This window comes from Hypanus sabinus, chromosome 29 (genome assembly GCF_030144855.1).
Source record: "Hypanus sabinus isolate sHypSab1 chromosome 29, sHypSab1.hap1, whole genome shotgun sequence".
NCBI lineage: Eukaryota > Metazoa > Chordata > Chondrichthyes > Myliobatiformes > Dasyatidae > Hypanus > Hypanus sabinus.
The window spans coordinates 2657652-2681339 of NC_082734.1; the positions used below are offsets into that span (position 1 = coordinate 2657652).

Here is a 23688-nt window from a genome sequence, read left to right on the forward strand (position 1 = left end):
CGGTGATCACAACGGGACAACGGTCGCATATGGAACAGAGTGGTCACAGTCGGTGATCACAACGGGACAACGGTCGCATATGGAACAGAGTGGTCACAGTCGGTGATCACAACGGGACAACGGTCGCATATGGAACAGAGTGGTCACAGTCGGTGACCACAACGGGACAACGATCGCATATGGAACGGAGGGGTCACAGTCGGTGATCACAACGGGACAACGGTCGCACCTGGAACGGAGGGGTCACAGTCGGTAACCACAACGGGACAACGGTCGCATATGGAACAGAGGGGTCACAGTCGGTGACCACAACGGGACAACGGTCGCATATGGAACGGAGGGGTCACAGTCGGTGACCACAACGGGACAACGGTCGCATATGGAACGGAGGGGTCACAGTCGGTGACCACAACGGGACAACGGTCGCATATGGAACAGAGTGGTCACAGTCGGTGATCACAACGGGACAACGGTCGCACCTGGAACGGAGGGGTCACAGTCGGTAACCACAACGGGACAACGGTCGCATATGGAACAGAGGGGTCACAGTCGGTGACCACAACGGGACAACGGTCGCATATGGAACAGAGTGGTCACAGTCGGTGACCACAACGGGACAACGATCGCATATGGAACGGAGGGGTCACAGTCGGTGATCACAACGGGACAACGGTCGCACCTGGAACGGAGGGGTCACAGTCGGTAACCACAACGGGACAACGGTCGCATATGGAACAGAGGGGTCACAGTCGGTGACCACAACGGGACAACGGTCGCATATGGATCGGAGGGGTCACAGTCGGTGACCACAACGGGACAACGGTCGCATATGGAACGGAGGGGTCACAGTCGGTGATCACAACGGGACAACGGTCGCATATGGAACAGAGTGGTCACAGTCGGTGACCACAACGGGACAACGATCGCATATGGAACGGGGGGGGGTCACAGTCGGTGGCCACAACGGGACAACGGTCGCATATGGAACAGAGTGGTCACAGTCGGTGACCACAACGGGACAACGGTCGCATATGGAACGGAGGGGTCACAGTCGGTGACCACAACGGGACAACGGTCGCATATGGAACGGAGGGGTCACAGTCGGTGATCACAACGGGACAACGGTCGCATATGGAACAGAGTGGTCACAGTCGGTGACCACAACGGGACAACGATCGCATATGGAACGGAGGGGTCACAGTCGGTGGCCACAACGAGACAACGGTCGCATATGGAACGGGGGGGGGTCACAGTCGGTGATCACAACGGGACAACGGTCGCATATGGAACAGAGTGGTCACAGTCGGTGACCACAACGGGACAACGATCGCATATGGAACGGAGGGGTCACAGTCGGTGATCACAACGGGACAACGGTCGCACCTGGAACGGAGGGGTCACAGTCGGTAACCACAACGGGACAACGGTCGCATATGGAACAGAGGGGTCACAGTCGGTGACCACAACGGGACAACGGTCGCATATGGAACGGAGGGGTCACAGTCGGTGACCACAACGGGACAACGGTCGCATATGGAACGGAGGGGTCACAGTCGGTGATCACAACGGGACAACGGTCGCATATGGAACAGAGTGGTCACAGTCGGTGACCACAACGGGACAACGATCGCATATGGAACGGGGGGGGGGTCACAGTCGGTGGCCACAACGGGACAACGGTCGCATATGGAACAGAGTGGTCACAGTCGGTGACCACAACGGGACAACGGTCGCATATGGAACGGAGGGGTCACAGTCGGTGACCACAACGGGACAACGGTCGCATATGGAACGGAGGGGTCACAGTCGGTGATCACAACGGGACAACGATCGCATATGGAACGGGGGGGGGGGGTCACAGTCGGTGGCCACAACGGGACAACGGTCGCATATGGAACAGAGTGGTCACAGTCGGTGACCATAACGGGACAACGGTCGCATATGGAACAGAGTGGTCACAGTCGGTGACCACAACGGGACAACGATCGCATATGGAACAGAGGGGTCACAGTCGGTGACCACAAACTCTGCTTCACTGGAAGACTGATAATTTACCCCTAGACTTCGATAGAGCTTGGCTGATTCCTATTCCCATACTTCTGTGTACATTATCATTGCTAACCTGTTACATTTATATCCTTGCATTTAGTGTACTGTATTACTTAATTTACTAATAAACTTTATTAGTTTCTAGTAATTACAGACTCCAACGAGTGTTCCATTTCTGCTGGTTTGACAACCCAGTTATGGGTTACGTAACATAAGTGTGGGCTTGTCCGGGATTTTGAACGCCAAGAATGAGACTGGTTGAAGTGATTGGGTTAAATTCCCGTATCTGATTTGGTCGTGGAAAAAAAAACAAAGAATAAAACAAAAAGGGCAAACAGCAGAAATAGAGATTGAGGAATTTCTAAAGACGCCAACCTTGGAGGCATTAGAAGATGCCAAGAAATCAGACTTGGTGCATGTTGCAAAACGGTTGAATTTTTGCGAGGGGAAGCAGGCAATGAGGAGATCGGAGATACAGATAACTCGTTGAGTATTATGTGTGTGTTTCCTGAAGGGGACCTGCAGGTGGTGTCTGTGGGCAAACCTGGTGGGGCTGCGATCCAGCTGCAGATGGAAAGATTAAGGGTCGAACATGAGTTACGAGTAAAGCAGCTAGAAAGGAAGGAGAGAGAGAAGCAGCTAGAAAGGGAGGAAAGAGAAGGAGCGAGAAAGGGAGGAGAGAGTGAGGGAGCGAGAAACGGAGGAAAGAGAGAGAGAGAGAAGGCGCGAGGAAGGGCGTTTGAGCTGAAGAAGTTAAAGATAATGCGAGAGAGGGGCCGAATGCCGGACCTAGGTGGAGGGTTCAAGGCGACGCAGGAGGTTAAGTTGGTTCCCCCATTTGAGGAGACCGATGTTCATCGGCAGTTTCTACATTTCGAAAAGGTCGCTCTAAGTCAGGACCTGGCGGGTGATAAGTGGGCTCTTTTAATGCAGAGTGTGCTTAAGGGGAAGGCTCAGTAAGCTTTCTCAGCGTTGTCAGCAGAAGATGCAAAGAAGTATGATGTGGTAAAAGAGACTATACTCAGGGTCTATGAGGTGGTCCCGGAGGCATACCGGCAAAGGTTCCGGAATGTGAGGAAGCAGTGGGACCGCACGTATTTAGAGTTTGCCCGTGAGAAGCAAATGTATTGTGAGCGTTGGTGCATCTCGAAAGGGGCCACTGGGGATTATAACAAACTGCTACAGCTACTGCTGATTGAGCAGTTTAAAGGTTGTGTCCCTGAAGGTATGCGGATCTATCTAGATGAGAAAGAGGCAGAAACATTAGCTACAACTGCTAAATTAGCGGATGAGTACGTGTTAACGCACAAATCAAAGTTTAGCCCGAGTAAGAGCTACCAGAAAGGTAGTAGAGAGGGCAGAGAAAGTCCGCCGGCTAAGCCAGAGAGTAAGCCGGGGATTAGTGTGAAGGGTAAGGAAAACGGGAAGCATTCTGGTACGAAGTCTCCTGGTCTCGTATGCTTTAATTGTGGGAAAGCCGGTCACATTGCGTCTAGATGTTTTGCCCCAAAGAAGGAGTCAGGGAAATGAAAGACGACGACTCCGACTGGGTGTATTGAGCCGGCAAACAGACCGCTAAGGAAGGAGAGCTCTGAGAGAGTTCAGGAAGGGCGCGAGAAGTTTACTTTGGTCAGATTGGTGTCGGTGAAGGAGGGGTCAACCCCAGCTCCAGTACGGATCTGGAGAGACACTGGGGATTGTCAGTCATTGATCTTAAGGAAGGTATTAGAATTTAGTGCAGAGACTGAGACTGGGGAGCTCAGTGTGATAAAAAGCATTGGAAAATGGACTGAGGCAATACCTTTGCACCAGATATATCTGAAAAGTGACTTGGTATCCGGACCGGTCACGATAGGGGTGAGGTCCGAATTACCGACGGACGACGCGGAGGTTTCACTCGGTAATGACCTTGCAGGTGGAGATGTGTACTCAGCAGTGAAGCTGACGAGCAAGCCTGCCAGGGCTGAGGACCCGCCCGCAGATACTCGGGTTTAACTCGAAGCATGTCCAGAAAGGCTGCCGAAGCGGATGTGGATTTAGCTGAGATGTTTTTACCAGCCTTGTACCGGGGGGGGGGGGTTAGAAAATGAGAAAAAGGAGGGTAGTGGAGCTGAAGGAAGTGAGGGAGTTTAGGTAGATTTATCAGTAGCGAGGAAGGAATTTATACGGGAACAGGAACGAGACGAGGAGCTGATAGTTTTGAAGGAGACAGCTCTATCTGAAGCAGAAATAAAAAAGGAACCAGTGGGCTATTATATGAAGGAGGGAGTACTGATGAGGAAGTGGAGACTATACCCGCAGATGAGGATTGGGTGCTAGTACACCAGGTGGTAGAGCCGAAAGTTTATAGGGACGAGATTTTTAACCTGGCCCATAAGATACCCCTCGGTGGATATTTTGGGGTGAGGAAAACAGTCGATCGAATTATGAAAAAGTTTTACTGGCCGAACATGAGGAAGGATATTATTGAGTACTGTAGACGGTGTCACACATGTCAGGTGGTAGGTAAACCAAACCAGGTCCTGCCGAATGCGCCCCTTCGACCGATACCCGCTTTCGAGGAACCTTTTCCCGAATAATTGTGGATTTTGTCGGTCCCCTGCCCAGAACTGCGAGTGGGCGAGAGTATGTGATGACTATGATGTGTGCCGCCACTAGATTTCTGGAGCCGTGCCCCTGGCAAGCATCAAAGCTCCCGCAGTGGTAAAGACGCTTGTAAAGGGGTTGCCAAAGGGAATTCAGTCAGATCGGGGGAGCACCTTCACATCTCGCACATTCCGACGGGTGTTGGATGAGATGGGAACTAAAAAAAATTTTGGCTTCTGCATACCATCCGGAGTCTCAAGGGGCGCTGGAGAGATTCCACGCAACCTTAAAGACAATGATCAGAACTTACTGTCAGGAGAACGCTAGAGATTGGGATGATGCATTGCCTCTCCTGTTGTTCGCAGTAAGAGATACGGTTCAGGAGTCATTAGGGTTCAGCCCATTCGAGCGCGTCTTCGGTCATAGGCCCAGAGGACCTCTGACCTCACTTAAAGAACAATGGTCCAGCCCGGCAGTACAGGTCAGTGTGATTGACTATGTTTTAAAATTCCGCGAGAGGCTTAGTGGGATCTGTGACCTTGCCAGGGAAAATCTCCGAGACTCCCAAACAAAAATGAAGCAGTGGTATGATATACGAGCACGAGAGCAAATGTTTCAAGCGGGCGATAGCGTCTTAGTTCTGTTTCCATTGGTAACCAACCCCCTCCAGGCGAGATTTCACGGTCCGTACAAAGTAATTAAACAGATAGACTCTTCGAATTATGTTATTGAAACTCCGGACAGACGTAAGCCAACTCAATTAGTGCATAACAATATGCTAAAAGCTTAGCAGGATGAAAAAGTAGATAAGTCGTTGCTGTCACAAAAATAAATGAGGCCGTGGTGCCAAATGATAAGGGGAAAACACGTCTTGAAAAGATAAACATGGTGCCGACCAGATTGGAGAACTCTGTTGTTCTGAACAAACTTGCTGATAAGGTCTCACTTAACCCCTGGACAGAGCGAGCCGCTGATTATCACATGTAGATGTGGGTCCGGATGTCCCGAGGCGATGCAAGGGGACGGTACATGATGTTATTGTTACTGCAGACCAGCCTATTAAGCAACACCTTTATAGGATGAACTTGGGAAAGAGCAAGCTAGTGGGAAAAGAACTTGAACACATGCTAGCTACAGGTATAATTAGGCCATCCCACTCGGAATGGGCCTCTCCCTGGGTGGTTGTCCGGAGACCTGATCTGTACATACGATTCTATACAGATTACAGAAAGGTGAACGCCATCACAAAAACTGATGCTTACCCCATCCCAAGGGTGGACGATTGCATCGATAAAGTGGGGAGGGCTGAGTACATCACAAAGATCGATTTGTTGAAAAGGTACTGGTGTGTCCCTTTAACTGACAGAGCTAGAGAAATTTCAGCCTTTGTCACTCCATCAGGGTTATATGAGTACAATGTCTTACCTTTTGGCATGAACAACGCCCCAGCGACCTTCCAGAGGATGATTAATTTAGTGATAAAAGGATTAAAGAACACATAAGCGTATATTGACGATTTGGTGGTCTGGAGTGACACATGGGATGAGCACATTGTGGCGGTAGAGGAACTGTTAAACGGCTGTCTGAGGCCAATCTGACAGTAAACCTCGCGAAAAGTGAGTACGGCCACGCTACGGTCACATATCTGGAATATGTGGTAGGACAGGGGCAGCTGGCACCGGTGCAGGCTATCGCTGAAGTTCCCATCCCGACGGACAAGAGGGCTCTGAGAAGGTTTAGGGGGATGGTGGGTAAAAACGTTGCGGATATTGCCCTCCCTCTTGCTAAGCTCTTGCCGAAGAGCGAGAAGTTTGTGTGGAATGACCTTTGCCTTCGAGAGTCTGAAGACGATACTGTGTCACCACCCTGTATTGAAAGCGCCTGACTTTTCAAAACCCTTCTCCCTAGCAACAGGTGCTAACGACGAAGCGTCAGGGGCGGTGCTGTTGCAGACAGACAAGGCTGGACTTGGACACCTGGTGGCTTATTTCTCCAAGAAGCTCAATGTCCATCAGAGAAATTATTCCACTGTGGAAAAGGAATTACTGTCAATCATTCCGGCGTTACAACTTTTTCAGGTTTATATTTGTCCGGCAAGGAAGCCACTGATAGTTTACACGGATCACAATCCACTCGTGTCTTTGACCACCATGAAGGATAAAAACAGACGCTTGCTTAGTTGGAGTCTGATATTACAGGAATTTGATATAAAGATAAAACACGTAAAAGAAACCGAAAATGTGATTGCTGATTGTCTATCCAGATGTTAAATGTAAAGTTCTCTGTATTGGCCTAATAGCTGATGACTACCTGTATATTTGAGTGTATTTTGTAATGTGCATTCATGTCCTTAATTCTTAACCCCGGTAAAAAAAATACCTTTAAGGGTGAGGGTGTTATGTGTGAAGCCAAGCAGAGCTGCTGAACGAATGCTGCTAATGATAAAGAGATCACGAGAGAGATACACATAATTTAGTATTTTGGCGTCTGCAGCGATACTGCCACGGACATTTTGCTTTGAACATGACCTGCTCGTTAACACTCCTGCTGAGACAAAAGGAAGTGGTGAAGTTTGACGGACAGGTGATACCCCATCGGGGGGGATAAAATAGCGGGTTTGCTAGGACACAGGAGACACGCCACGAGACGCTGAAGGGTGGATTGTGCCCCTACAAGTCGGTTGGAGTTTGGAGGACCGATTCACGGGACTCGGCCAGAAGCTCACAGGGTGTAAAGGGACGACCGGTGGGAACCTGTTGTGTGTCCACCCTTGGCTGGGTGACGGGTTCACCACGGAAGAACGGTCGCATCTGGAACGGAGGGGTCACAGTCGGTGATCACAACAGGACAAGAAGACAACGGACGGTTTGCCTGAAATCTCAGCTGTATCTCTCACTCACTCACTCTCTCTCTCTCTCTCTCTCTCTCTCTCACACACACACACACACACACACACACACACTCTCTCTCTCTCTCTCACACACACACACACACACTCTCTCTCTCTCACACACACTCTATCTCTCTCTCTCTCTCACTCTCTCACACACACACACACACACTCTCTCTCTCTCACACACACACACTCTCTATCTCTCTCTCACTGTTTCTCTCTCTCTCTCTCTCTCTCTCTCTCTCTCTCTCTCTCTCTCTCTCTCTCTCTCTCTCTCTCTCTCTCTCTCTCTCTCTCTCTCTCTCTCTTCAACGGTACCACATCAACTATCTCGAACTACACTAAACTGAACTGAACTCTGCTTCACTGGAAGACTGATTATTTACCCCTAGACTTCGATAGAGCTTGGTTCATTTCTATTCCCATACTTCTGTGTATTATCATTGCTAACCTGTTACATTTATATCCTTGCATTTAGTGTACTGTATTACTTAATTTACTAATAAACTTTGTTAGTTTCTAGTAATTACAGACTCCAACGAGTGTTCCATTTCTGCTGGTTTGACAACCCAGTTCCGGGATACGTAACACATGTTTCACTAATAACTGCAACAACATATTTCCAGATTTCAACCCATGCTCTAAGCTCATCCACCTTTCTTACAATGCTCCTAGCATTAAAAATAAATGCATTTAAGAAATTCTCCACCTTTTCCTCTCTGTTTCAAAGAACTTTACTGTCTTCTTTTTCTTCCTTCTCCCTTACATCTATTCCTACAGTCTGGTTATGTTTCTTGACCCCCATTAACGTGGTCATTCCTTTTTTTATTTCTGAGCTCCATCCATAGCGCCTCACTAGTCGAATTTTCCACTTGGTCCTGATGGAACAATGCCGTGACATTTTCCCTGGCTAGTAACATTGTCCCTCCTCCTTTAATCCCTCCCACTCTGTCACGGCCAAACCAACAGAACCCAGAAATATCGAGCTGCCAGTCGGATTCTCCAGCAACAAAGTCTCATCAATGGCAGCAACGTCGTATTTCGAGATGGTGATCCGTGCCCTAGCGCATCCGGCTTTCCTACGGCACCTCTTGCACTGAAATATAAGAAACCCAGGACCCTACTCGCACAAGGCTCAACCTTTTGCATCCTGACTTTGTCTGAGGTCTTACTACCATCTGCCTCCACAACCTCTCCACGAACTGTTCCGGCACTCTGGCTCCAGCTAAGATGTTATTATAATCTTCCTAATTCAGGCCTCACTAGCACGTGGCACGGGTAGCAATTCTGAGATCACAATCCTGGAGCTCCTGTCCTTACCTTCGCACCTAACTCCCTGAACTCCCTCTGCAGAACCTCTTCAGTTCTCCAACCCACGTCATTGGCACGAACAGAGATCGCGACCTCTGGCTGTTCGCCCTGCCTCTTAAGAATGCCGAGGATTGGACTTGAGGTGTCCTTGGCTTGGCACCCGGGAGGCAACATACCATCCGGGAATTTCGTTCTCGCCCACAACACCTCCTGTCCATTCCACTATCTAACGAATCCCTATCACCACAGTGTTCCTCTTCTCCCTCTTTCCCTTCAGGGTCACAGAGCCAGATTCAGTGCCAGAGACCCGATCACTGTGACTTCCCTCTGTTAGGTCATCGCACCCGACAGTATCCAAAATGATATACCTGTTGTTGAGGGGAATGGTCTCAGTGGTACTCTGTACTGGCTCGTTAACCCCTTTCCCCTTCCTGACTGTTACCCAGTTCCTGTGGCTGCATCTTGTGTGTGACTACCTTTCTATCCCCCCTTCAGCCTCCCGAAAGATCAGAAGTTCTAGTTCCAGTTCCATCTGCTTAACGCAGATTGTTGGAAGCTATAGATGGATGAACTTCTCACAGTTGTAGTCATCCGGGACACTGGAGGTCTTCCTAGCCACTGACATCCCGCTAGAGTAGCATTCCACTATCCTGTCTGCCATCTGTACTGTTCTAACTGAGCAGATATAAAGAAGGGAATGGAAAACAAAAATTAGCCTAGAGCTTCCCTTTTCATTGTTTCCTCTGTATGACACCTCGTGGAGCTAAAGCCTCAAGTTCACCACTCCGGTCACTCAGGCGACGACGGCCGTGCCTGCCCCTGCCTTCCTTTAATTTGCTTTTGCTAATCAATCTCAAACGTGGATTGGGCGCAGGTCAAAGCTCTATTACCACACCCTCAGCCCTTCGTCGCTTCCCACCTTCACTTGCAGCTTGGAATTGGAATTGGAATTAGTATTGGTTTTATTGTTGCCGCACGTGCCGAGGTGAAGGGAAGAGGCTGGTTTGCATAATGTGCAATCAGATCAATTATTTACATTACATTGAGTATATGTGTATATATACGTCCGTTAGTGTCGTGACACCCCGGATTTGCGCCTTGGAAGGGTTCCAGGATGCAGGCATGGACAGGGTTGTATGGGAGACCGGCAGTTGCCCTTGCTGCAAGCCTTCCCCTCTCCATGTCACCGATGTTGTCCAAGTGAAGGTCACCAGGACCCAAGCAGCCTGGCACTGTTGTCGTCGCAGAACAATGTGTTGTTAAGTGCCTTGCTGAAGTAAACAACACGATTCCTCAACTGAGTCTCGAACCAGTGACCTTTAGATCACCAGACCGATGCCTTATCCACTAGGCCACATGCGAACACTGAGGTAGCACAGGAAATACAATAACAGAATAAAATGTAGCAGCTGAAGAGAAAGTGCAGTGCTGGCAGAAAATAGAGGGCAAGAGCTGCGATCAGGTAGGTTGGGATGTGACGAGTCCAACAACGTACTCGGGGATTGTTCAATAGTTTTACAACAGTGAGGAAGAAGATGTCCTTGAACCTGGTGGGATGTACTTTCAGGCTTTTGTATCTTCTGCCCGATGGGAAAGGGTAAAAGAGAGAATGCCCGGTGTGAGTGGGGTGGGGGTGCTTGATTATGCCGGCTGCTTTACCGAGGCTGCTGAAAAATTAGACGGAGTTCGTGGAGCAGAGGCTGGTATCCGTGATGTGCTCAGTCTCTGCCCATCACTCTCTATGGTTTCTTGTGATCACAGGAAGAGCAGTTCCCGGACCAAGCCGTGATGTATCTGGACAGGTGTGTCGATGAAAATGCAATCGAGAAGGCTTCAACTATAAGAAGAAGTCGTAAAACCGTAGGTTGTTTTCCCTGGAGTGGCAGGGGCTGAGGGGAGCCTAATAGAAAATACAATAGACAGCCAGTGTGATTTCCATGAGGGTGGAAATGTCTGATATAGAGGGCTTGCAGTCATGGTGAGACAAGTTGAAAGGAGACGTGTGGGGCAAGTGTGTTTTTTACACAAAGTGGGGGGCACATGGAATGTGCTGCCCGGGGGGAGGTGGCAGTCGAGGAAGATACGAAAGAGATGTTTAAGAGGGTATAAGATGGGGTGGGGGGAGTGGAGAGAGAAGGAAGTTAATTTCGTTCGGCACAAACACCGAGCTATATACGATCACGAGGGCCACAAATAACCTCTGTGATCACAGTCTCTCCCCCAGGGCATGAGGAGTCTGCAGCGAGACAGGGGAATGCAGAGGGCGAGAAAGAAGAAGGAGATAGAGTGGTGGGGAAGGGGAGAATGAGATAGAGTGGGGGAGGGTAGAGGGAAAGAGGGGTTGGGGAAGAGAGCGAGTGAAGGGTTAAGAGGGAGAGGAGAGGGGAATAGGGGAAAAGGAGAAGGAGAGCAGAGAATGAGAGGAGTGGAGGAGGAGAGATAGGTAGCGGGTGGAAAAAAGGTAGGGGAGGGATGGAAGAGGGAGGGTAGGGAGAGGGAGGGGAGGGAGAGTGAAAGGGGAAGAGAGGAGAAATAGACAGAGAGAGAGAAAGAGCGCGTGCAGAAGGGAGGGAGGAAGGGCAAATGTTAAACGAGATCAAAGGGCAAAGAAGACCCGGGTACAATTACATAATTTAAAAGGTTATATAATCGCACATAAGAACGGGCAAGGGTTAGAGAGACGTAGGCAATAGTGAAAAATATGCCACTAGCTTTGATAGACACCCTGGTCGGCATGGATAAGATGAGTAGAATGGATCTTATTCGTGCTATATAACTCAGAATTAGTTTTATTATCATTGGCCTAAGTCGTCAAATTTGTTGTTTTACGGCAGCTGTGAAGTGTAATACATAAAATTATAAAACTAAAGCATTAGTGCAAAAGAGGAAGAGTGAAGTCGTGTTCATTGGATCATGGACAGTTCAGAAATCTGATGGCAGAGTATTGAACTGTTCCTGTTTCTTGCGGTCCAGCTTCAAAGTTCAGTGATAGCCACGCAAGTGGGTAAGACACGAAAGAAGGCGTAGCATTTCTTGTTGAAGGGTCAGCGGTGGAAAGGGTGAGCAAGTTTCTGGGCGCCAACAACGAGACGGTCTTCCCCTAGCCCAACATATCGATTCGATCACGAAGGACACACGCCTAGGGCTCTACTTCACTAGGAAATTGGGGGAATTCGGTCTATCACCGACGACTTGCAAATTTCCACAGGGGTACGGCCTAAAGCGTTCTGTCTAGTTGGACCGTGATCACAAGAGGCTGCAGAGAGTTGTAGACTCAGTCAGTCCCATCACGGGCACAACCGTTCCCCAACATGAGGGCTTAAAGCGGCGGCGCCTGAAGAAGATGGCGGAAGGACCCTTCAAATCCGAGTCTAGCCCTCTGCACATTACTACCGTCAGGGACGAGGCACAGCAGCCTGAAGATTCAGGAACCTATACATTCATCGTAAAATTAAGACTTGCATTTCTGTTCTCATAAAAGTCTCTAACTGTCCTCCCTATTTACTCTACTTACACACCTCTGTCATGTCACCTCTCATTGTCCTTCGCACTAAAGTGAAAAGCCCTAGTTTGCTCAATCTTTCCTCGTAAAAATTGGTCTCCAGTCCATACATCATCCCGGTACATCTCCTCTGTAGAATACAGAAGAGCAAATCGCGGTATAATTTACGGAGGTGGAATAACTAAATTACTAGGTTGTTGTTCTGTTTTGTGTGAGATGAGGCACGCCCTCTCCAGGACGTTTTAGGAAACCGGAGCGAGCACGATTCATCCACACAGCCGAAGAGCAGCCATTGCTCCTCCAACACAAACTCTCCCTGCCCGTTTCAGCTGTCCCTTAGTTCTCAGCTTGTTGGTCCCGGGAACCGTCGCTGGAAGCCAGGAGGGGCTTCGTCGGACGTCTGTCTCCCTCTCTTTGCCACACATTACTCACCCGTTCCACTGCAGTTTCTGAGGTAAGTGCACGTGTTCACCGGGCTGTGGTCCGCTCCACTCTGGGGGTGGTGAGAAACGGAGCTGGGCGTATGGTAATGACTGGGGAGAGGCTGGGGGAATGGGGGTAGAGAAAGATAATATGCTTTAAACAGAGAGGAGGGGAAGGGATGTGAGCCGTAGAGAGAGGAGGGAAGAGTGATTGACGGGGGGGCAGGGGTGGAGGGGAAGGCGAGAGGGAAAGAAGGGGAGAGAAGGGAGAAGGAGACGCAGCGAAAGAGAAGGAAGGAGTGAGAGAAAGGGGCGGAGGGGAAGGAGAGTATGGTGTAGAGGAGGGGCAAAAGAGGGGAACCGAGGAAGAGGAGAGGAGGAGAAAGATAGGAGGGGCAAAGAAAATGCAGCGGAGGGAGAGAGTCAGAGGGGACGGGGAACTAAAGAGAGAGGAATACGTGGGGAGGGGAGGGGAAGGAGATAAGCAGTGGATGGAGAGAGGGTCAGAGGAGGGGGAATGGGAAAGAAAATTGTTTGGATAGGGAGAGAGGACTTTGGGGAAAAGGGAGAAGAAATTTATGCGGAGATAGATGGAAATGGAGAGGGGGAGGAAATAAATAAAGAGGTAAAGATGGGGAGAGGTGGCAAGGAGGGTGGGTAGCGAGGTGGGACTGCCCTAGGAAGGTAGGGAGGATGAAGTGAGAGGTGGTGGTGACGAGGGAGCGCCATCCTTGTCGTGTTTGTCCACACTACATGGAGCAGACACATCCTCTATACATACTCCTGCCTGAGGTTGATTCCGGAGTGGGCTAGGGTTCAGGGACTGAGTAACTGTCTTCGGCTGTGCTCTTTTTCTGACTCTCTGCTTCTCTTCCTTCTTTCTCACTCTCCGTATTTCCCTCCCTTTCCTCCCTCTATTTATCCCTCTCTTTCCACCTCACCCCTCTCCCTGGCCTCCCTTCCTGGCTTACTTCTGTTCTTCGTCCCTTTCCCTTTCCTTCCTTCCCTCCCCTCCTCTCTCTCCTCCCTCCCTCTTCCTCCACTCTCTCCATCACACTCTCTTCCTCCGCTCTCCTCTCTCCTCTTCTCCCTCTCTCCCCTTCCCCTGAATTTCTCTCTTCCTGTCCCCTTGTTAACACTTATTTGCACGTTCTGCCTGTGGTTTGCAGTGTAGGGAGTATTTATGACACTCTGTCGCTAAACTCGTAAAAGGGAGAGAGGCTGTGAAAACTCTGACCTTCTCACCAACAACCACCTCCCCCTCTCACATCCCTGCATCTCTGCGACCGGATGTTGTTTGGGAAACTGAAATCGAGACTGAGATATCCGCTGAGGCAGATGTTCCCTCATTTGCTGGCCAATTACTACACCACCCTTCTGAGGACTCCAGTCTCACCTCCTGACCATCGGACGAGATTGCGATCCTACTCTCCCTACTCCCGGCTCCGGCAGCGAAAGTGAGCACGGGTGAGAGGCCTGGTGTCTGTTCCCTGGTTGGGACTTGGAAGGGGGCGGAGGTTGGCTGTGGGTGGTGGGGGCGGGTGTGGGTAGGGGAATGTGGAAACCAGCTATCCGGGATAGCGTGTCGTCCAGGTAGCAAGGGGTCGGGCGTGTTGAGGGAGCAGACAGGGTGGATCTGACTGATGATATTGGTTGTTCAACAGCGCTAAGTTTGAGTCTTTATTTCTCATCCGGTGTGAGTAGCTACAAGAGAACAAGAATTTCTAAATAAGGATGTATTCCTAAGACTTTATAAAGCATTGGTTAGAGCACATACAGAAAATTGTAAGCAGACTTGAGCCCCACAAATAAAAATTGATGCGCTGGCATTGGAGAGGGTCCAGAGGAAGCTTACAAGAATGAGCCTGGAAAGGGTTAACATTACTAGCTGTTGTTGATTGTGGCCCTGTACTCGCTGGAGTTTAGAAAATGAGTGGGTCGGGGTGACGTATATCTCATTGGCACCGATCAAATAGTGAAAGCCTAAATAGTGTCGATGTGGAGAAGATGTTTCTGATACTGGGGGGCGGGGAGAATCTGAGACTAGAAGGACGTCCCTTTTGAACAGAGATGAGGAGGATTTTTTTTAAGCTAGAGAGCAGAGAATCTGTGGGATCTACTGCCACAGCCGTCTGTGGAGGTCAAGTCATAGGGAATTTTTAAAGTGAAGGTTGATTGGTTTGATTACTAAGGGCGTCAAAATGTCATGGAGGACAGGCATGAGAATGGGTTTGGGAAAAAGATAAATCAGCCATGATTGAATGACGTAGCAAATTCGGTGAGCCGCACAGCCTATTTTTGCTCCAACATTTCATGGTCTCCTCCTTCCCACGTGTATATGAAAATAAACTGGGCAACTGCAGAAAAGCAAGTGAGTAATACGAAGAGCATGAGCTGCAGAGCTTTTAGGTGTTGAAATAAATTCGCCATAGGATACAAAGGTTATCGATGTTGTGGATTGCGGAAGAGCTTGCCAAAGGACGCAGCGGGTACAGATTAGTTGCCGATACAGGCGGAAAATGGCAGATAAAGTTTAATTCGGCCAAGTGTGAGGTGTTGCATTTTGCGAGGTCAAAAGTAAAGAGACAGGCCGCAGTTACGACATAACCCTTAACACTTTTGGCGTACAGATTTTGGAATCCATGGCCGCAGCTCCCTGAAGGTGGTCGCACAGTTTGACAAGGTGGTAAAGGCGCATAGAAGGCTTTTCTTTATCAGTCAGGATGTTGAGTAAGAGAGTTAGGGAGTCACGTTTCAGTTGCACAACACTTTGGTCAGGCAGCACTAAAATTACTGAGTGCTAACCGGGATTAGAGGGACATGCGCTGTAAAGAGAGGTTGGGCAAACTTGGGTTGTTTCCTCTGGGGCGGCAAAGGTGAGCGGAGACCTGATGGAGGTTTATAAGATTATGAGAGACAGAGCTAGAGTAGATGGTATCATTTTCCTTAGGATGGAGATGTCGAAACCAAACGGCGTGCACATGGGGACAGAGCGCAAGTTCAGAGATGTGCGGGGATTGTTTTTCACAGAGAATGGCGGGTGCGTCGAATGTGCTGTCAGGATGGTAGTGGAAGCTGGTATGATAGAGATATTTAAGAGGATATTATGGTCTTTAACTGACAGTGAAAGATCAATCGCAGGCGGAAGAGACAGATGAAACTGTCTTTTCAGCTGAACAGATGAAACAGATGAATACGGCATTGACTTGGACTTCATATTGCTGCGTATTCCAAGATCAGAGCAAATGGCAGGACCAATTCCATGCTGGCCGTTGTTCCTAAAATCATTGAGTACTACTGGACAAAAAACAGGCCTTTTCTGCCCATTTGATCTGAGCCACCACAAATCTCTGCCTAGTACCATCTAGTGGCAGCCGAAGCATATCCTAACCCTCTCAATCATGTACCTGTCCAAACCTCTCTTAAATATCACACTCGCGCCACTCTGATAGTGAAGAGGTATCCCCTCACTAAATAAAGAGGTTCCCCTTAAATATTTCAACTATCACTATCACTAAATATTTCACTATCTATGAGGTCTTGTTCTAGTCTCATTCACCATTTGGGGGAAAAAGCCAGTAAGCATTGAATCTATCTATATTACTCTTAACTGTAGACACCTCTATGGAGATATCCTTTCATTCTCCTACTTTCCAAGGAATAAAGTCCAAATCTATTCAACCTTTCACTTTAACTCAGACCCTGAAGTCCCTGTCACATCTTTGTAAATCTTCTCGACATTCTTCTCCATATCTTTACTGTAGGTGGGAGGTCAGACCAGCAATGACTGCCCCACACACACCTCGATCCACACCCATGGCTGTCTGGCTCTTTTCCACCCACCGGATCGATTACTCTGGTGTTGCCCGCATCTTATTGAACCCTCTGCCTCAACTCCGCTGACAGAGTCCCCATTTTCAAACTGCACGTGTCAACGCTGGTTTTAGCTTGTTTACCGCAGTGCGTTTCTTGTGGAGATCCCAGAGTTGCTCGAAAGTTTCAGAGCTTTGTTCCGGAGTGTCTCTAGTGCGTTCTGAGGGAAGTCATGTACAGGGAAATCTAACTTTATTGCTGTCGCGTATACAGAGGAGATTTGCCAAGATGCTGCCTGGATTAAAGATCGTGTTTCATAAGGAAAGGTTCAGAGAGCGAGCACTATTCTCTTTGGAGCGAAGGAGAACGAGGGGTGACTTGATAGAGGTGTGCAAGATGATAAGAAGCATAGATAGAGCGGGCAGCCAGAGACATTTCCCCAAGGCGGAATTGTCCATTAACAGAGGAAATGTGAGTATATAGGGTGGGGTGGGTGGTGGAGTAATGGCGGAGGGAGGATTTCTCTTAGATAAAAAAAAATGCTGGTGCAGGGAGCACATTTCCAAGGGGAGGAGTGTTAGAGATAGATAAATTAGAAACAATTTAGATAAGAGAGCCTTACAGATGAAAAGAATGGGTGGGCAATATGGGAGGGAAGAGTTAGATTGATATATTATTGCCCGTAACGCCGTTGGGGTTTAGAGCAGCAATGAAGGTCCACCCCCCCCCCACCTTTCTGACGCCCACAACAATAGAAGGATTCTTCATTACTATTTCCGTAGCAATTTTTGACCAGTCACGGTTGTTAACCCTGAGTTGAATCCCTCAACCTGGAGAACAGGTGGACCCCTCTTACTGAGACCTCCAACCTTTGACCTGTTTGGCATGGGTGACCCTACCAAGAGACCAAGGACAAGAGCATAACCCCAGCCAAAGTAGCTCTCCCGGTATTGAGGGCACGTAAGCCTCCAAACCTTAGGCTGTGGTCCTCTTGTAGGAGATTGATCTAAGAGTAGGTTAAAAGGTGGGCACATCATGGGCCGAAGAGCCCATACTATACTGTACTGCTCTTTGTTCTATTTACCGAGTTACAGCGAAAAGCTTGCCTTGCACGTTGTTAATGCAAATCAAATTATTACCCTGTGAATTCAGATAGACCATTCTTTTATCTAGGTGAAACATCAGAAAGTAAAGGGAAATGTTACAATTACAGAGAAATTGCAGTGCTAACAGACACTAAGTTGGGCCATGTAAACGTAGTCCGACGTATCATTCTAGGGAAGCGTTAAATAGCTTTAAAACAGCGGGGTAGAAACTTTCCCAGAACCTTGCGGTATGTGCCTTCAGAGTTCTGCATCTTCAGCCCTATGGGAGGGGAATTTCTGGGGTAAATGGGGTCTTTGATTATGCTGGCTATGTTATTGGTGTTTTAATGCTAGAAACCTTCATCTTTCAACCTTCCTCCCAACCTCAGCCCCAGTTACGTGCACAGGAGCATGTGCACCGCCCCCGGGTGCCAATAACCCAGCTGCTTTTATCTGACGAGACTATCTATCTAATTTCTGTACTCTGAATCATCGTTATTTTGTAATCACAAGTGCATATAACTGGCTGGCAGACAGAGGTCACAGAGTGTTGTCATGAGGGAGCAGGGAGGACGTTCCCCTAGGCCTGCGGGTCCAGAAACTGTGTCGGAGATATTGGCGGTGGGTGGAGGGGTGGGTGGAATTCCACCATGCAGAGACCAGAAGATGCTTGGAATTCCTGCAGAGGACCGCGTCGTGAATTGTGTAGAAGGTTGCAGTAGGTTACAGCGGGACATTGATAGGGTGTAGAGCTGGGCTGAGAAGCGGCAGGTGGTGTTCAGTCTGGGTAAGTATGATGTGATACACCTTGGAAGGTCAAGCTTAAAGGCGGAGTACAGAGTTAATGCCAGGATTCTTAGCAATGTGGAGGCATCCTGGGGTCCACATCCGTATATCGCTCGAAGTTCGGGTGCTCAGAAGCCGTACGGTGTGTTGGCCTTCATTCTTGAGGGAATGAGTTCAAGTGTCGCGAGGTGATTTTGCAGCTCTATAACACACTAGTTAGGTCATTCTTGGGGTATTGCGTTCAGTCTGATTTCCCTATTACGGGAAAGAAGTACATCGATTTTTGTAAGTTGCGTGACAATGTTCTCCATGGAAGGCTCATCCAGAAAGTTGGCAGTGGTGAGATCCATAGAAACGTGGCTATGTGGAATCAGAACTGGTTTGTTTGAAGGCAGTGAGTGGTAGTAGATGGAGTGTATTCTGCGCGGAGGTCTGTGAACAGTTGTGTTCCAACAGGATTCGTTCTGCTCTTTGGATTTTTACAAATGACTTCGATGAGGAGGAAGAAGAGCGGATTAGAAAGTCTGAGGATGAGACAAATGTTGACGGAGGCGTGGAGAGTGTAGAAGGTTACATAAGTTATAACATGACAGGATACAGAGCTGAGTTGAGAAGTGGCAGATGAATTTCAGTCCGGAAAAAACGTGAAGTGCTTCATTTTGGAAGGTCGAACTTGAAGAGAGAATACAAGGATAATGCCAGGATCTTTTGCAATGTGGAGAGACAGAGGCATCTTGGGGTCCACGTCCACTAACTCCTCAAAGTTGCTGAGCAAGTAAGAAGGCGTATCACGTGTTATCCGTCATTTGTCGGAATCTGACTTCAAGAGCCATGAGGTAATACTGCAGCTCTATTGTGTTCACTTCTTCTTCTTCTTCTTCTTCTTTCTTCTTCTTCTTCTTCTTCTTCTTCTTCTTCTTCTTCTTCTTCTTCTTCTTCTTCTTCTTCTTCTTCTTCTTCTTCTTCTCTTCTTCTTCTTCTTCTTCTTCTTCTTCTTCTCCTTCTTCTTCTTCTTCTCCTTCTTCTTCTTCTTCTTCTTCTTCTTCTTCTTCTTCTTCTTCTTCTTCTTCTTCTTCTTCTTCTTCTTCTTCTTCTTCTTCTTCTTCTTCTCCTTCTTCTTCTTCTTCTTCTTCTTCTTCTTCTTCTTCTTTCTTCTGTTTCCTCTTCATCTTCTCCTTCTCCTCCTTCTTCTTCTTCTTCTTCTTCTTCTTCTTCTTCTTCTTCTTCTTCTTCTTCTTCTTCTTCTTCTTCTTCTTCTTCTTCTTCTTCTTCTTCTTCTGTTTCCTCTTCATCTTCTTCTTCTTCTTCTTCTTCTTCTTCTTCTTCTTCTTCTTCTTCTTCTTCTTCTTCTTCTTCTTCTTCTTCTTCTTACTTCTTCCTCTTCTTTCTTCTCCTTCTTCTTCTCCTTCTTCTTCTTCTCCTTCTTCTTCTTCTTCTTCTTCTTCTTCTTCTTCTCTTCTTCTTCTTCTTCTTCTTCTTCTTCTTCTTCTTCTTCTTCTTCTTCTTCTTCTTCTTCTTCTCCTTCTTCTTCTTCTTCTTCTTCAATCCATCACCTACTGGGGCATAGGCCGCCGACAGCAGCTCGCCAGAGTCCACTGTCCTGGTCCAATAGAAAGTTGATTGGCTCTGGGGCTTCCGCTTTCAGTACAAGACTTCATATATCTTTGTGGTGAAGGTCCTTCTTCTCCCAATGATGAGGTCTTTGGAGCTTCTGCTGGCGTTCCTGTACCGCTGTGTTTTTATCGGATGGGGTTGCTATACCCATATCCAACCGTCCTCCTTTCGCAACAAGTCTAAAGTTCTCGGCCACGAAACGTCGATCATTTAATCTTTTCCACAGATGCTGCCTGGCCTGCAGGGTTCCTCCAGCATTTTGTTTCTGTTACCTTGGATTTCCAACTTCAACAGATTTTCTTGTGCTGGTAGGTCAGCTATGGCGGAGTTGAGCTCATTTCTGTTTGCCTCATTATAGAAAGGAATGCGGAAGCTTTAGAGAGGGTGCGGAGGAGATTTACCAGAAAGCAGCTTGATTAGACAGCATGTCTTATGAGGAAAGGTTGAGCGAGAAAGAGCATTTCTCATTAGAGCGCAGGAGCATGAGAGGATGACTTGATAAGATTGAGAAAGGAATAGATCGATTGGACAGCCAGCGCCTTTTCTACGGCGGTAAAGGCCAATAGCAGAGGACATCTGTTTAAGGTGATTGGAGGAGCGTTTAATGGCGATGTCACCTTAAGGGGACACTTACGTAGCTACATGGATGAAAGAAAAATGGAGGGCTTTGAGTGTGGGGGAGGCAGATTTAGATTGATCTTCGAGTAGGTTAACTCTACCACGCCGTGGGAAGAGTGGTAAAGTGAGCACCTCAGGAGGAGCAGTCAGGAGAGAGGAAACATTGTGGGAGGGGCAGTAAAGAGACAGCTGCAGGGGGGAGTAAGGAGGGAAGTGCCTCGAGAAGGATATTGAGAATTGGTCGTCGGGGAGGTTGCGGGAAGTTAAGGGTTAGGGGTTATGGAGGAAAGGAAGGTAGGTGGAGCTGAGTCTAGGGCCAGATCAGTCATAATCTTATGAAATGGCAAAGCAGATCGACAGGCTGGATGGCCTCCTTCTAATTCGTGTTATTGCTGATGGGGAAACATGGGTTATGGGAAAGGGAGGACTCGTTGCAGACGGTAACGCAAAGTTTTATTTTGGTTTCAAGATGAATTAGCACTTTATGCAGTCCTATTACAAACTTCCGGATCAGAATCGGAGTGAAGCTCCCTCCACACCATTCTATCACACATCTCAAGCTTAGACACAAAGTGAAGCTCCCTGCACATCGTCCCACCACACATTTCCAGGGTGAGACACTGAGTTGAAGCTCCTTCCATACCGTTTATCAGGCATCCTGAGGTCAGACACAGAGTGAATCACCTTCCACACCGTCCTAACACACATACCGAGGACAGAAACGGAGTGAAGCTCCCTTCACATCTTCCCATGAAACATTCCCGGGTCAGGACCTTCGTCGGGGAGGAGCCTTCGGCAGCTTTAAGTGCAGCAGGGTTATTGACAAAAAAAAAGTATGCGAAATGCTCCCGAGGTGGTTGAGCAAAGTGCACCATGGGCGTAAACAAGGAAGGGAAACTTCATCGGAGCTTGCTGGAAGTGCTCGCAAGATTGCAAGTTCAAAATAGATTTATCATTAGTGTGCGCCTATGTTACCATATGCTGCCTTAAGATGCACTTTTTTGCAAGCAAAGAAATGTGCATCGATATAGTTGAACGGTTGTCATCTACAGTGAGAAAGATAATGATAAATCTATCATTCACAAGACAAACCATTCTCCCCACACTTTCCATTCAGCCGAACTTTTCTCGTACTCCACGAACAACGTAACCATTTTCTCCCACATAGCTCTTTTTTCAGTCATCCATGTACCAATCTAATAGTGCCATTATTGACTCCAATGTCTCAGCCTTTAATATAACCTCGGCAGTGCGTCCCACACACACTCCACTCTCTGTGTAAAAAAAAAATCTACCTCTGATATTCTCTCTGATCTTTAGCCTAATCACCTTAATATTATTCCAGTTCGTATGAGGTTGTCACTCAGTGAAAATGGCGTTGTGTCTGCACTCGATTTCTGACTCTTATCATTTTATACAACTCTGTGAATTCGCCTCTCATTCTCCTTCGCTCCAAAGAGAAAAGCCCCAACTCGCTCAACCATCCCATATAAGGCTTATGCCCTAATCTAGGCAGCATCTTGGTAAACTTCCCCTTTAGCTTTTTTTAAAGCTTTCATATCCTTCCTATTATGAGATGACCAGCAGGAAACATAATTCTCCAAAACATTAAATGCATGAGGGGACATCTAAGAAAACTAAGCAGTTGAGATACTGGCTGATAATATTCATTAAGATTGGGAAGGAAGCGGCAGAAGCCAGAGTAAGAAGGTGCTGCCAACCAGAGGATTATAAACTGACAGGTGTAAAGTGAGACTAGGAGATTCCATTTGACCATAGAAGAGGATATTCAGAGGGAGGCGATGGCACAGGTGAAGAGAATGGGTGAGGCTAACCAGAACAGTGATAGAGAGAAAAGACAATGGTTGGGTGTTGAAATACTCGGAAGTTAGAGAAATCGATGGGCATGCCATTAGGAGGCTACACAGACAGAATATGAGGTGTTGCTCCTCCAATTTGAGTTTGGCCTCATCGTAGCAGTAGAGGCGGCCATAGGCAGAAATATCAAAATGGGATCGGGAAACCGAACTGCCTCTGTCTCCTTCTTTTCTAGGCTTAGCGATGGGTTTTGGCCCGAAACGTCGTGTGTTTATTCAAATAGGCTGAGGGCAACGTGCGGGAAAGAGTTAAATTGATCTTAGTGTAGGTTAATAGACTGGCACGACATTGTATTGTGTTGTGCTGATCTAGGTAGGAAGTGAAACGTCCAAGGCTGCCAGGATATGATTCCCTGTCAGGAGTCACACAGGTCTAGAGCGTGATGAAGGGTTTTCGTCGTAGAGGACACTAAGTACCAGGAATTGGAACGTTATGTCGCGTTGTTCAATAGCTTATGCGGCCGCACTTGGAGTATTGTGTGCGGTTCTTGCCATACCCATTGCAACAAATGTGTGATTAATTGAAGAGGGTTAAGAAAATAATAATGGAGATCTTACTGAGACTGGAGGGCCTGAGCTATCAGGTGGGACTGAAAAGGCTGGGACTGTTTTTCCCTTTTCCCACTGTCGGGAGACATGACAGAGGTTTATAAAACCACGAGGAGCCTAGATAATGTGGGCCATCACGGTCTACATCCTGCATGCTTGTGGAGTCCAATCCTAAAGATCACAAACTTAAGGGAAGTTTTAAAGAGAATCTGGGGGGGGGGGGGGGTCAAGTTGGTAGGGCGCATTAGATGCTGCACGGTGTGCTGGCGTACGTTAGTCGGGAAATTGAGTTCAAGAGCTACAAGCTACTCTGGTCAGCTCTCCAGATCGGGCAACTTTCTGGTGAACCTTTTCTGTGCCCCCTCCTGTCGAAACGCATCTTTTGTGTAGCAGGACAACTGGAGCCGCACACATTTCCCTAAATGAGATCTCTGCAGCTTCCGAAACATCTACAACATAACCTCCAAACTCCTATCCTCAGAGTCCTCTCTGATGAAGTGCTTTTCTACAGCCTATTGACCTGTGTCATTACCATCGGAGAACTTGCAGGCCATGATATCTCTATTCCACAGCAGAGATCCCA

General features: G+C 48.0%; 2 protein-coding genes across 6 annotated transcripts in view; one reads left to right on the forward strand and one right to left on the reverse strand.

The window, feature by feature from the left end:
- LOC132382879 (integrin alpha-M-like) overlaps nt 1-13011 on the reverse strand; it is a 66496-nt gene extending 53485 nt beyond the window's left edge. For all 3 annotated transcript variants that reach the window (XM_059953383.1, XM_059953384.1, XM_059953382.1), the window contains exon 1: nt 12774-13011. The gene's annotated coding sequence lies outside the window, so the exon portion shown is untranslated. The remainder of the gene's footprint in view (nt 1-12773) is intronic.
- The window catches only part of LOC132382878 (integrin alpha-M-like), a 78416-nt gene continuing 67320 nt past the window's right edge, over nt 12593-23688 (forward strand). Inside the window, exon 1 of one of the 3 annotated variants that reach the window (XM_059953377.1) lies at nt 12593-12795. The gene's annotated coding sequence lies outside the window, so the exon portion shown is untranslated. Of the gene's footprint in view, nt 12796-14090; nt 14231-23688 lie in introns of those variants that run through there. The other 2 variants (XM_059953375.1, XM_059953378.1) reach the window with 2 other exon arrangements.